This window comes from Myotis nattereri (assembly GCF_964212035.1).
Source record: "Myotis nattereri genome assembly, chromosome: X".
NCBI lineage: Eukaryota > Metazoa > Chordata > Mammalia > Chiroptera > Vespertilionidae > Myotis > Myotis nattereri.
Window position 1 is genome coordinate 102,305,282 of NC_138078.1, and position 11,309 is coordinate 102,316,590.

The 11,309-nt window shown below is 40.2% G+C and overlaps 2 pseudogenes across 2 annotated transcripts; one reads left to right on the forward strand and one right to left on the reverse strand.

Annotated features, from left to right (window-relative positions):
* Window positions 1-2,555: 2,555 nt before the first annotated feature.
* On the reverse strand, window positions 2,556-3,432 carry LOC308511234 (phospholipid scramblase 3-like; annotated as a pseudogene). Its single transcript has 2 exons — window positions 3,108-3,432; window positions 2,556-2,965 (listed from the first exon to the last, which is right to left on the reverse strand). The product of its transcript is annotated as a phospholipid scramblase 3-like (transcript).
* A 6,110-nt stretch (window positions 3,433-9,542) lies between these two features.
* LOC308511371 (cytochrome b-c1 complex subunit 2, mitochondrial-like) lies at window positions 9,543-10,892 on the forward strand (annotated as a pseudogene). Its single transcript has one exon. The product of its transcript is annotated as a cytochrome b-c1 complex subunit 2, mitochondrial-like (transcript).
* Window positions 10,893-11,309: the final 417 nt, after the last annotated feature.

Here is an 11,309-nt window from a genome sequence, read left to right on the forward strand (position 1 = left end):
TTCCAAAAAATAGAAAGCGCTTCCTAACTCATTGCATAATGACAATTTTCCCCCAATACCAAAGCCACACAAAGGCATCACAAGAAGAGAAAACTAAAGACAAATATTCCATTTTAATATAGATTCAAAGCTTCTCAACAAAACACTAATGAAGAAAATCCATCAGTATATTAAAAAGATCAGAATAAGTGGGAATTATTCCAGTAAGACAAGGGTGGTTTAGCATAAGTCAATTAATCAATGTAATACATCACATTAACAGAAGGGAGGAATAAAACCGTGTGATAATTTTAATTAAGGCAGAAAAAGTAATTGATCACAATTACTTTTCACGTTTTTCTTTTCTTTATTTTTAATACTAACCCAAGGATATGTTTCTATTGATTTTTAGAGAGAGAGGAAGGGAGAAGGAAAGAGAGAGAACAAACATTGATGTAAGAGAAACATCGATAGGTTGCCTCCCGTATGTACCCCAACGGGGGTAGGGTAGGGATGAAACCCTCAACCTGGGTATTTGCCCTGACTGGGAATCGAACCCGTGACCATTCAGTGTAGAGGATCACATGCCAACCAACTGAACAACACTGGCCAGGGCTAACCACATTTTCTTGATAAAATTTGCAACAAAATAAAAATAAAAAGTAACTTCCTTCACATATTGGGCATTTGTGAAAACACATAGCTAATATCATACTCAATGATGAAAGACTGAAAATATTCCCTAAATATCAGGAATAAGATAAGGATGTCTACTCTGACTACAGATATTCAAAATGTTGAATATACTAGTTCTCATCAGATCCATTAGACAAGAAAATAAATACAGTAAGCATCCACGAATTCAACCAATACCGATAGAAAATATTTGGGGGAAAATCTTAGAAAGTTCCAAAAAGCAAAACTCAAATATGCCACATGCCTAACACCATGCTGAATACACACAAATAAAATCATGTGTAGGCATACCTTGCTGTAACCCATATAAAAATATAGGTTATATACAAATACTTCAGCATTCTAAAGAATCTACACACAGAAAACTTACTAGAGATAATAAATATATTCACCAAAGTTACAGGGTGCAAAAATCAGTTGTATTTCTATACACTAGAAATGATAAGTATGAAAAAAATTAAGAAAATAATTTTATTTATAATGGCATTCAAAAGAATAAAATACTTAGAAATAAATTTAACCAAGGAGGTGGAAGACTTGTATAATGAAATTGCAAAACTGCTGGAAGAAATTGAAGAACAACTAACAAAATGGAAGATAATCTCATTTTCATCGATTAGAAGCTTAATATTGTTAAGACTGCAATATAACCCAAAATAATCTACACATTCAACTCAATCCCTATAGAAATTCCAATGGCTTTTTTTGGTATAAATTAAAGAGCAAATCCTCAAATTAAAATGGAATTGCGAGGGATCCCAAATATCTAAAATAATCTTGAAAATGAACAAAGTTGGAGGACTCACAGTTCCCAATTTATTCAGCTATATCTAAAGGGATGAAGTACAGCACATCCTTAAATAACATTGTTTCCTTTAATCTTGGTTTTTTATATAACACTAGAGGCCCAGTGCACGAAATTCATGCACTGGGCGGGGGGCAGGTCCCTCATCCCAGCCTGCACCCTCTCGCAGTCCGAAACCCCTCGCTCCTTTCTGCCTGCGTGCTCACTGGTCCTTACCACTGCTGAGAAACTTGGACCCCTTCCTCTGCAGTCACACAATTGTCACACACCAGGCAGTGACTCAGAAATATCTTGGAATCGGCCAATTTATGGAAGTCTCCCTTCTCACCATTCTCCTGAGCCAGACTCTGAATGTTGATTGCGGCATTCTCTTGGTCATCATTTTTTTTCTGTGTGTTTTCCCCCAAAATATTACAAAGTTTATATGAATATATCATACAAAGATGCAGCCTCCTTTGTAGGAACAGGGAAGGAAGGGGTGGTTAAGTAAGGCACATGGAGCTGCAGCAAGTACCAGCTGTGGGAAGGGCTAAGGGGGAGAGGAGGTTGGCACTGGGGCTGAGGCCCTAGAGCCATTGCTGGGGAAGTAGGAGTCCCCTCTGAGTGCCACGTTCTGAGGCTGAACTAATTGGTCAAGCTGAGGCAGAGGTGGGTGGCCATATCAGCCATCTTTGGTGCTGTTTACCCTTTCCCACCCCAGCTCTGTTGTAAAAACCCCAGAGCCCTGGATTCCAAAGGCCCCATCCAGAGCAGAAGCCCTGGAAGGGGGTGAGAGGGAGTGCGTAGGGCAAGTTTGAAAGCCAATATGCCTGTGTGCTGATGAATGGCCGGAGATAGTGGTGAGAGGTTGCAAGGGAAAGGCTGTCATACATACCCTTCTGTGCGGGGCCACAGGTGAAGGAGGCCAGGGGAGTAGCGTAGGGATGGGGCACCATGGCCCCAGCCTCTTAGGCATCCCTGTCTGTCCTCTGCAGTGTACATGGAGGAAAGGCCTGCCTCTGAGGAGGGACCAGGCCAGGCCAGGAGATCATCTTGAGTTCTGGCTGAGGTGATGGTCCTCACCCTCAGATGCCATCTAACTGGTGATGGCAAAGGGCCCAGTGCCTCCTCGCTTCTCAAAGGACATGTAGTCAATGAGGAATGTGGCTCCCAGCAGTACAGCCTTCACTCACATCCAGATCCAGCGGGAACTGCAAGCCAAAGTCATCTGCATTCCTGAGGGGTTCTTGGACAAGCCCCCTCCCCCACACTGCTTGCTGATGCGGCCCACACTGTGGGACTCATCCAGAGTCTTCACCTCAAAGTTGGTGTCTGTGCCATAGCCACAGGTCCGGCAGCACAGCCACAGGTCCAGCAGGGCCCCACCACTCACAGGATCACATGGCGATCAGCATCTTGAGTGGAAAACTTGAGAAGGGATGCCAGGTCTGCAGCGCATGGCCAATGGTGGTGCCTGGTGGTGACTGTACTTCCGTCTCTCGGTCCCTGGAGTCCACCAGTCAGACGCTTAGGGGCCGGTAGGCCCCACAGCACAGGCGTGCACAGCAGTTGCTTTCTTCAGCCACCTGGCACCTCAAAGTTGGTGTCTGTGCCCAGCCACTGTCCAGCCCCTGAGTGCAGTTCATACCGGTTACTTTTCTCCCAGCCTAGGAGCTTTTCCACTCGCACAGCCTTCTGGTGAATCAGAATCTGATCAATCGGCTCCAGGAATTTGAGGACAGAGGCACCCTTGGCAGTGGCAAGAGAAGAGCAGAAGGCCTGGCAGCAGGCCCCAGGGCACTGGGGCCAGGCGAGGGGAAGAGAGCGAAGCTGGGTGCAGGGGCAGGCACGTAGGCGGGCACTGGCACTGGTCCGGTCCCAGGATGCTGCAACTGCTCTGGGTACTCAAGGGTCACAGGGTAGGGAGGAGGGGGTCAAGGGGTGTACCCTGTGGGGAGCAAGTATCCTGCCATAGGAAAAGGATGAGGGTTTGTGGGTAGTTGCTATACCAGAAGCTTAGTTCTAGAAGTGGAGGCAAGCTCAGGGACAGCCTGATAGGCACAGAGATAGACACAAAGAAGAACAGGCAAATGCAGAGAGGTGCCTGCACCAGGCACCTGCCCAGGGTCTCTCAGGCAGAGCCTCTGACTAGAGGAGAAACTGAAAGTGTCAGCAGGCAGGGCAAAGTACCTGAGACCCTGGATTCCTTCTGTGGTTTGCAGAATGCCCTCTCCCTTTGTTCTCCCATTCTCCACGGAGGTGGCTGTTGGCAGACAGCAGGATGAATGGATCTGCGATCAGACCAACAGCCCCACCTCCAGGGTGGTTTCCTGACCCCTCCGCATCCCCTGCTCACCTAAAGCCCCTAAAATAGTTAGGGTGCCCAATGCTCAGAGGCTCCTGAGAGCTCGTGGAGGCGGGCCCTTGGTCATTGGTTTTTATTTTTTTTACTACATTTCTTCTGTGTGCAGTGATCACACTTCATCTGGAGCAGGGAGGGCTCAAGTGACCTGGAGGAAGCATGGGGAAAGCAGTCACTGCTGGTTGCCCCTGGTGCTGCTGGAGGTATCCTTTCTTCCTTATGGAGCATCTAAGGAGGGGAAGTGGCCGCAGTGCCCGAGGCCAAGTTCCAGGAGGCCCGGCAGCGCTGTCGGGATCTTGCCAGCAATGCTGTTCCATTGGTACCTGGCCTGTCCTCTTGAGATAGAGCCTGCAGGACTACTAAGGGAGCCAGTCTCCAGTTCCGCCCGCTTCTGCCACCAATTTATTGGAGCCTGAGGGTTGGGAGGAGGGACCAAGAGTTGGCCTTTCAGCCACTGGCCAGTCACCGCTGCCACTGATTGATCAGCTCCTGCTCCCTCAGCTCCCTAGGCTGGCGTTTGGTCGTTTTGGATGTTATGGACCCTGGGTTTTTATATATTAGGATTGACGTACCTAGGAACTTAGCTCTTTTTTAAAATATATTTTATTGATTTTCTTACATAGAGGAAGGGAGAGAGATAGAGAGTTAGAAACATCGATGCTATAGAAACATTGATCAGCTGCCTCCTGCACACTCTCTACTGGGGATGTGCCTGCAACCAAGGTACATGCCCTTGACCGGAATTGAACCTGGGACCCTTCAGTCCGCAGGCCAACGCTCTATCCACTGAGCCAAACCAGTCAGGGCTTAACTCTTATTGGTATTAATTAGCCTATGGTAAAAATTGGTTTCATTATAGTCAGTTCACTTAATGTTGCGGACCTTATCAACAATGTTAAGTCAGTAATTACTGTACTGATACATGCTACAATGTAGAAGAACCTCGAAAACATTATAGTAAGTGAAAGAAACCAGACACCATAAAATCACATATTGCATGATTCCATTTATATGAGCTAGTTAGAATAGATAAATCCATAGAGACATAACATAGATTGGTGATTGCCAGTGGCTGGGGGAATAAGGAATGGGGAGCAACTGCTTAATAGTTACAGAGTTTCCTTTTGGTATGTTGAAAATATTTTGGAACTAGATAAAAGCAGTGATTGCACAACATTTTAAATGTACTAAATGTCAGTGAATGTGTTCACTTTAAAGTGGTTAATTTTATGTTATGTGACTGATATCTCAATAAAAAATTAAAACATTTGTGCTTTGAAATATACCATCAAAAAAGTGAAAAGACATCATAAATATGGGGAAATATTTGCAAAGCATATATCTGATAAGGGATTTATATCCAGAGTAATTTGCTTTTACAGCTCAACAATTAAAAGAAAAATAATGTAATTAAAAACCAAATGGACATAAGCCAGTCAGAGAAAGATAAATATCACATAATCTCGCTTATTTATGGAATATAATGAACAACATAAAGTGATGAACAAAAACAGATCCAGAGACAGAGAAGCATCAATCAGACCATCAAACCTCAGAGGGAAGGTAGGGGAGGGTGGGGGTAAGGGAGAAATATCAACCAAGGACTTGTATGCATATATATAAGCCTAACCAATGGACACAGACAAACGGGGGGTGAGGGTATGAGTGGGGAATAAGGACACATATGTAATACCTTAATCAATTTTTTAAAAAGGTGAAGGAATTAAGAAGTTCAAATTGGTTGTTACAGAATAGCCATAGGGATGTAAAGTACGCATAGGGAATATAGTCATAATAGTCTAATAACTATGTATGGTGTCAGATGAGTGCAAGATCCATGGGATGATCACTTACTAAGTTATGTAATGTTTATCACTGGGTGTACATCTGAAACTAATATAATAATATATTAACTGTAATTGAAAATAAAAATATGATTTAAAAATCGAAAAAAACAAACAAAGGATTTGAAAAGACATTTCCCCAGAGAAGTTATAGAAATGGCCAACATGCACATGAAAAAATGTTCAACATCATTAGTTATTAGATAAATGCAAATCAAAACGACAATAAAATACCACTAAGAAGGCTATAGTTCTTTAAAAAACAACAACAACAACAAAAAAAACAAAAACCATGGCAAATAAATGCTAGCAAGAATGTAAGGAAATTTGAAAATTCATATGTTGCTGGTAGAAATGTAAAATGGTGTAGCTTCTTTAGAAAATAGTCTTGCAGTTCCTCAAACAGTACTCCATATAATTACCATATAACCCAAAAATTTTACTCCTAGATGTATGTTGTACCAAAGACAAATGAAAATATATGTTCACAATAAATGTATACATAAATGTTCATCGCAGCATTATTCATAATAGCCCCAAAGTGAAAGCAACCCAATGTCTACCAACTGATGAATGGGTAAACAAAATGTTGTATATCTATAAATGGAATATTATTTACATTTTAAGAAGCAGTTCACGTCTGTAGAACCTTTTCTAATTATTCCCCACTCTCTCCTCCATCCTCCCATAGTACCCCATACATGTGTTTATAATGCTTTTCAGTACTTCCTTCTGATAAGTGAAACCATCTACCACAAGTTTGTCTACATCACATGACTTTACTATTCTACTCTCTTCACCAACTCTATTATCCTATAAAATTCTTGACCAGAAAGAAAATTGCAAATAAACTTTATTGTTACATCCCAGGAACTTACTGAAGGAGCCACCATCTTCGCAACAGAAAACATCAACCAATAATTTACAGCCAAAACCTCTTTGGAACTCTCTCTCCAAAATCCTCACCTGCTAGGTCAATCAATCTTAAACTATTGGAACATGATTCTTACTCGATTATAGTCAATTCTCCTCCCCCATTTAAAGCCTTGCCTTAAAAAAAGACTTCAAAATTTTATAGATATCCTGACTTCACCTTCACTCCTTAAAAATGCTACTAAGTCTATGCTGAGTTAATACTTTCCTTTACAGTGGAAAGAATAAACTCAGCTTTGTCTCATCAATCAGTTATTTTGGTGGAACCAAAATTTCATATTTGTTTACATATTTATCTTTACTAGAGTCTTTGAGAACACAATATCTGTTTCTATTTTAATTCTCCATGTCTAGCATATTGCCTTGATCATTGTAAGGATTTAAGCAAAATTTTTATTGAATGAAGAATGAATGTAGGCTAAGTTAACCTAAGTTAAAAAACTTAGGAGGCTTTTGATATAACACTGGCTAAAGAAAGATGAAGGCTTAAGTGATGGCAGTCCAAATAAAGAAGAGGGTGAAATAGATTTAGAAGGAAGAATTACTAGATTTAGATGGTAGAAATGTATTTAGAAGGTAGAATATTTAAAGTCATAATAGAGAGAGTACATAACATTTAATGTGGTGGGTAAAGGAGAAGGCAAAATTAAAACTAACAGGTTTCTGTCTTGGGTAACTGGGTAGATGCCACCAATAACCTTTTAATGTTGATAATAAATTTAGGAGAAAGAATAAGTGTTGGGGCATAATAATAAAGTCTATTTGGATATTTAAATAAAACTCCCTAGTTTTTAATAGTTCTATATTGTCATTCTAACTAAAGGACAGTGATTTTGAAGTCTAGAAGTCTAGGTTCTGGTCTTGATTTGACTGATTTTAGGCAGTTCACCATTATGTCCATATTTTGCTCTCATCTTTAAAATAAAGTTGGACAGACACATTAAAATAAGACTGATAGCCATGTATCATTCCCATTCTAATAGTCTTGGGTAGAATGAAGATAGACTATGTCTCCTGTATGGTCTGAAAGATATACAAGAGAACAGCAGAGGGCATCATTATATAAAAGGTAGACACAGAATTTAAAAAGCAGTGTGAAGGATGGATCAGCATTTTGTTTTGTTGTTGAAATGGATCTTTAAAAACAACTTTATATATGTATAAGATTTTAGAAAAGTAGCAATTAACTTACATATGGGTTTTTCAATATATTACTTGTCCTCACCAGAAAAATATGATCTGTCCAGGAAATAGATTATCCTATTTTATAGATGAGGAAACAAACTCTGAGGGGCCAGTAAGTTTTCCAGGTCCACAAAACTAGTAAAAAGCAAATATAGGTCTAAAACCAAATCTTTCAACCTATCTGTTTCAATTCACTGCCTTGAAAGTTGACAAAAAGACCAACAAGAGGCCTGGAATAGTTTAGTTATAACTAACGATATTATTGTTAAAATACCCATACTACCCAAAGCAATCTATTGATTCACAGATTGGTGTTTTTCACAGAACTAGAACTGATAATCCTAAAATTTATATGGAACCACAAAAGACCCCAAATAGCCACAGCAATCTTAAGAATAAAAAAACAGCCCTAACTAGTTTGCCCAGTGGTTAGAGTGTGGGCCCATGGACTGAAGGGTCATGGGTTTGTTTCTGGTCAGGGGTATATGTCTCTGTTGTAGCTCGATCCCTGGCCCTGGTTGGGACATGTGCGGGAGGCAACCAATTTATGTGTCTCTTTCACATCAATATTTCTGTCTGTCTCTACCCCTCCCATTCTCTTTAAAAGAGAATCAATGGGAAAAATATCCTCAGGTGAGGATTAACAGTAACAAAAAAGAAAAAAGAGCAAAGTTGAAGATATTATGCTACCTGATATCAAACTATATTGCAAGGCCATAGTAATCAAAACAGCATGGCACTGGGATACATTTATGGACAATTAATATTTGACAAAGAATGCAAGAAGATACAATTGGGTAAAGACAGTCTATTCAACAAATGGTGTTGGAAAAGTTGGACAAATACATCCAAAAAAATGAAACTAGACCACCTTCATACACCGTATAAAAATATAAACTCAAAATGGATTAAATATAAGACTAACAAAACCTATAAAATTTCTAGAAGAAAACATAGGCAGTAACATTTTGGACATTTCTCTTAGTGGTATTTTTTATTATATATTCTATGGCAAGGGAAACGAAAGAAAAAATAAACAAATGGGACCACAACAAACTAAAAAGCTTTTGCACACAAAAGAATCCACCAAAAAAAAAAAAAGAAAGAAAAGGCAACCTACTGAATGGAAGAAGATGATACATCTGATGAGGGGTTAATATCAAAAATTTATTTTTTTAAAATAACTCATACAACTCAACACACACATAAGCAGCACACACAAAAACCACAATGCTATTAAAACACGGGCAGAGGGCCCGAACACTTTTCCAAAGAGGACATACAGATGGCCAATAGACACATGAAAAGATAATCAATGTCAGTAATCATCAGAGACATGCAAATTAAAACCACAATGAGAAATCACCTCATACCTGTCAGAATGACTATCATCATTAACTCAGCAAATAAAAAGTATTGGTGAGGTTGTTGAGAAAAGGAACCCTGGAACACTATTGGTGGAATTGCAAGGTGATGCATCCACTATAGAAAATTGTATGGAGGTTCCTAAAAAAATATATAAACAGAGCTACTTTATGACCCAGTGATTTCACTTCTGGGTATATACTGGTATCCAAAGAAACCCAAAACACTAATTTGAAAAGATAAATGCAACCCTATGTTCACTATAACATTATTTACAAGAAGGAAAATATGGAAGCAACCCAAATGCCCATCAATAGATGAGTGGATACAGGTCCACAACAATCTTGCTTTCCTTTACATTGGCAGTGGCAGTAGGTCAGAGCAATTCTGGGCCATGCAGCTGCTAAATGGAGCCAGGTCTTTCTTGAGATTTTATTCCCTCAAAGTTGCTCCCAAAGTGAAGGCCATGACTACCCTCGAAGGAGTGCTTCCACATCCTCAGGACCTTGGGTTTACCAAATTACCAAATGGTTTAGTGATTGCTTCTCTGGAAAACTATGCTCCTTCATCAAGAATTGGTTTGTTCATTAAAGTAGGCAGTAGGTACAAGGACTCTAACAACTTAGGAACCTCTCGTTTGCTTCATCTTGCATCCAGTCTGACTACAAAAGGAGCATCATCTTTCAAGATAACACATGGAATTGAAGCAGGTGGTGGTAAATTGTGACTTCAACAAGGGAAAACATGGCCTACACTGTGGAATGCCTGCAGGATGACATCAATATTCTAATGGAGTTCCTACTCAATGTCACCACAGCACTTGAATTTCATTGTTGGGAGGTAGCTGCCCTTCTGTCTCAGATGAGGATTGACAGCTGTGGCTTTTCAGAATCCACAGGCTCATATCATTGAAATTTGCATCCTGCAGCTTACCGACATGCCTTGGCTAACTCCTTGTATTGTCCTGATTATAGGATTGGAAAAGTGACAACAGATGAGTTACATTACTATGTTCAGAACCATTTTACAAGTGAAGGAATGGCTCTGATAAGAGTTGGTGTGAGTCATCTTGTTCTGAAGCAAGTTGCTGAACAGGTACTGAACATGAGGTGTAGGCTTAGTTTACCTGGTGCAAAGGCCAGATACCATGGAGGTAAAATTTGAGAACAGAATGGAGACAGTCTCCTCCATGCTGCTTTGCAGCAGAAAGTGCTACCTCAGGAAGGGCAGAAGGAAATGCACTTAATGTTCTCTAGCATGTTCTGGGTGCTGGGCCACATGTCAAGAGAGGCAGCAATGCCACCAGCCCTCTGAACCAAGTTTCTGCCAAGGGGCTTCACCAGCCATTTGACATTTCCCCTTTTAATGCCAGCTACTTAGATTCTGCACTCTGGGATTTACATTATCTCCAGCTGCAGCTGCCAGAGATGTTATCAAGGCTGCCTACAACCAAGTAAAAGCAATTGCTCAAGGAAACCTTTCCAGTACAGATGTCCAGGCTGCTAAGAACAAGCTGAAACCTAGGTACCTAAAGTCATTGGAGTCTTCTGAGGGATTCCTGGATGAAGTCAGTTCTCAAGCTCTTGTTACTGGTTTGTACATGCCACCATCCACAGTCCTTTAGCAGATTGACTCAGTAGCTGACACCTATGTCATAAATGCTGCAAAGAAGATTGTTTCTGGCCAGAAGTCAATGGCAGCAAGTGGAAATTTGGGTCATACACCTTTTGTTGATAAGTTGTAATACTGAAACACATTGCAGGAAAGAGCTGGATGTTTTCTCAACCTAAAGCAGCAAACACATGAAAGTCACAAGTCTATAATGTAAAAATTATCTATTTTTCAATAAAGTGAAATATCTTAAAAAGTATAAATGTAAGTAATTGTTCCCAGCCTACCTAGAGTAAATAAAACATTCTAAGTATTAAAAAAAGTGGTACATATGTACAATGGGTTATTACTTGACCATAAAAAATAATGAATTGTTTCTATTGTGAAAACATGGATAGACCAACAGGGTATTATGCTAAGTGAAATAAGTCAGACAAAGAAAGACTAATACCATAAGATTTCACTTTTATGTGGAATCCAGAGAACTAAGTAAATAAACAAATAAAACAGAAGAAGACACAAAGACACAGAGAAGAGACTGATAGTTGCC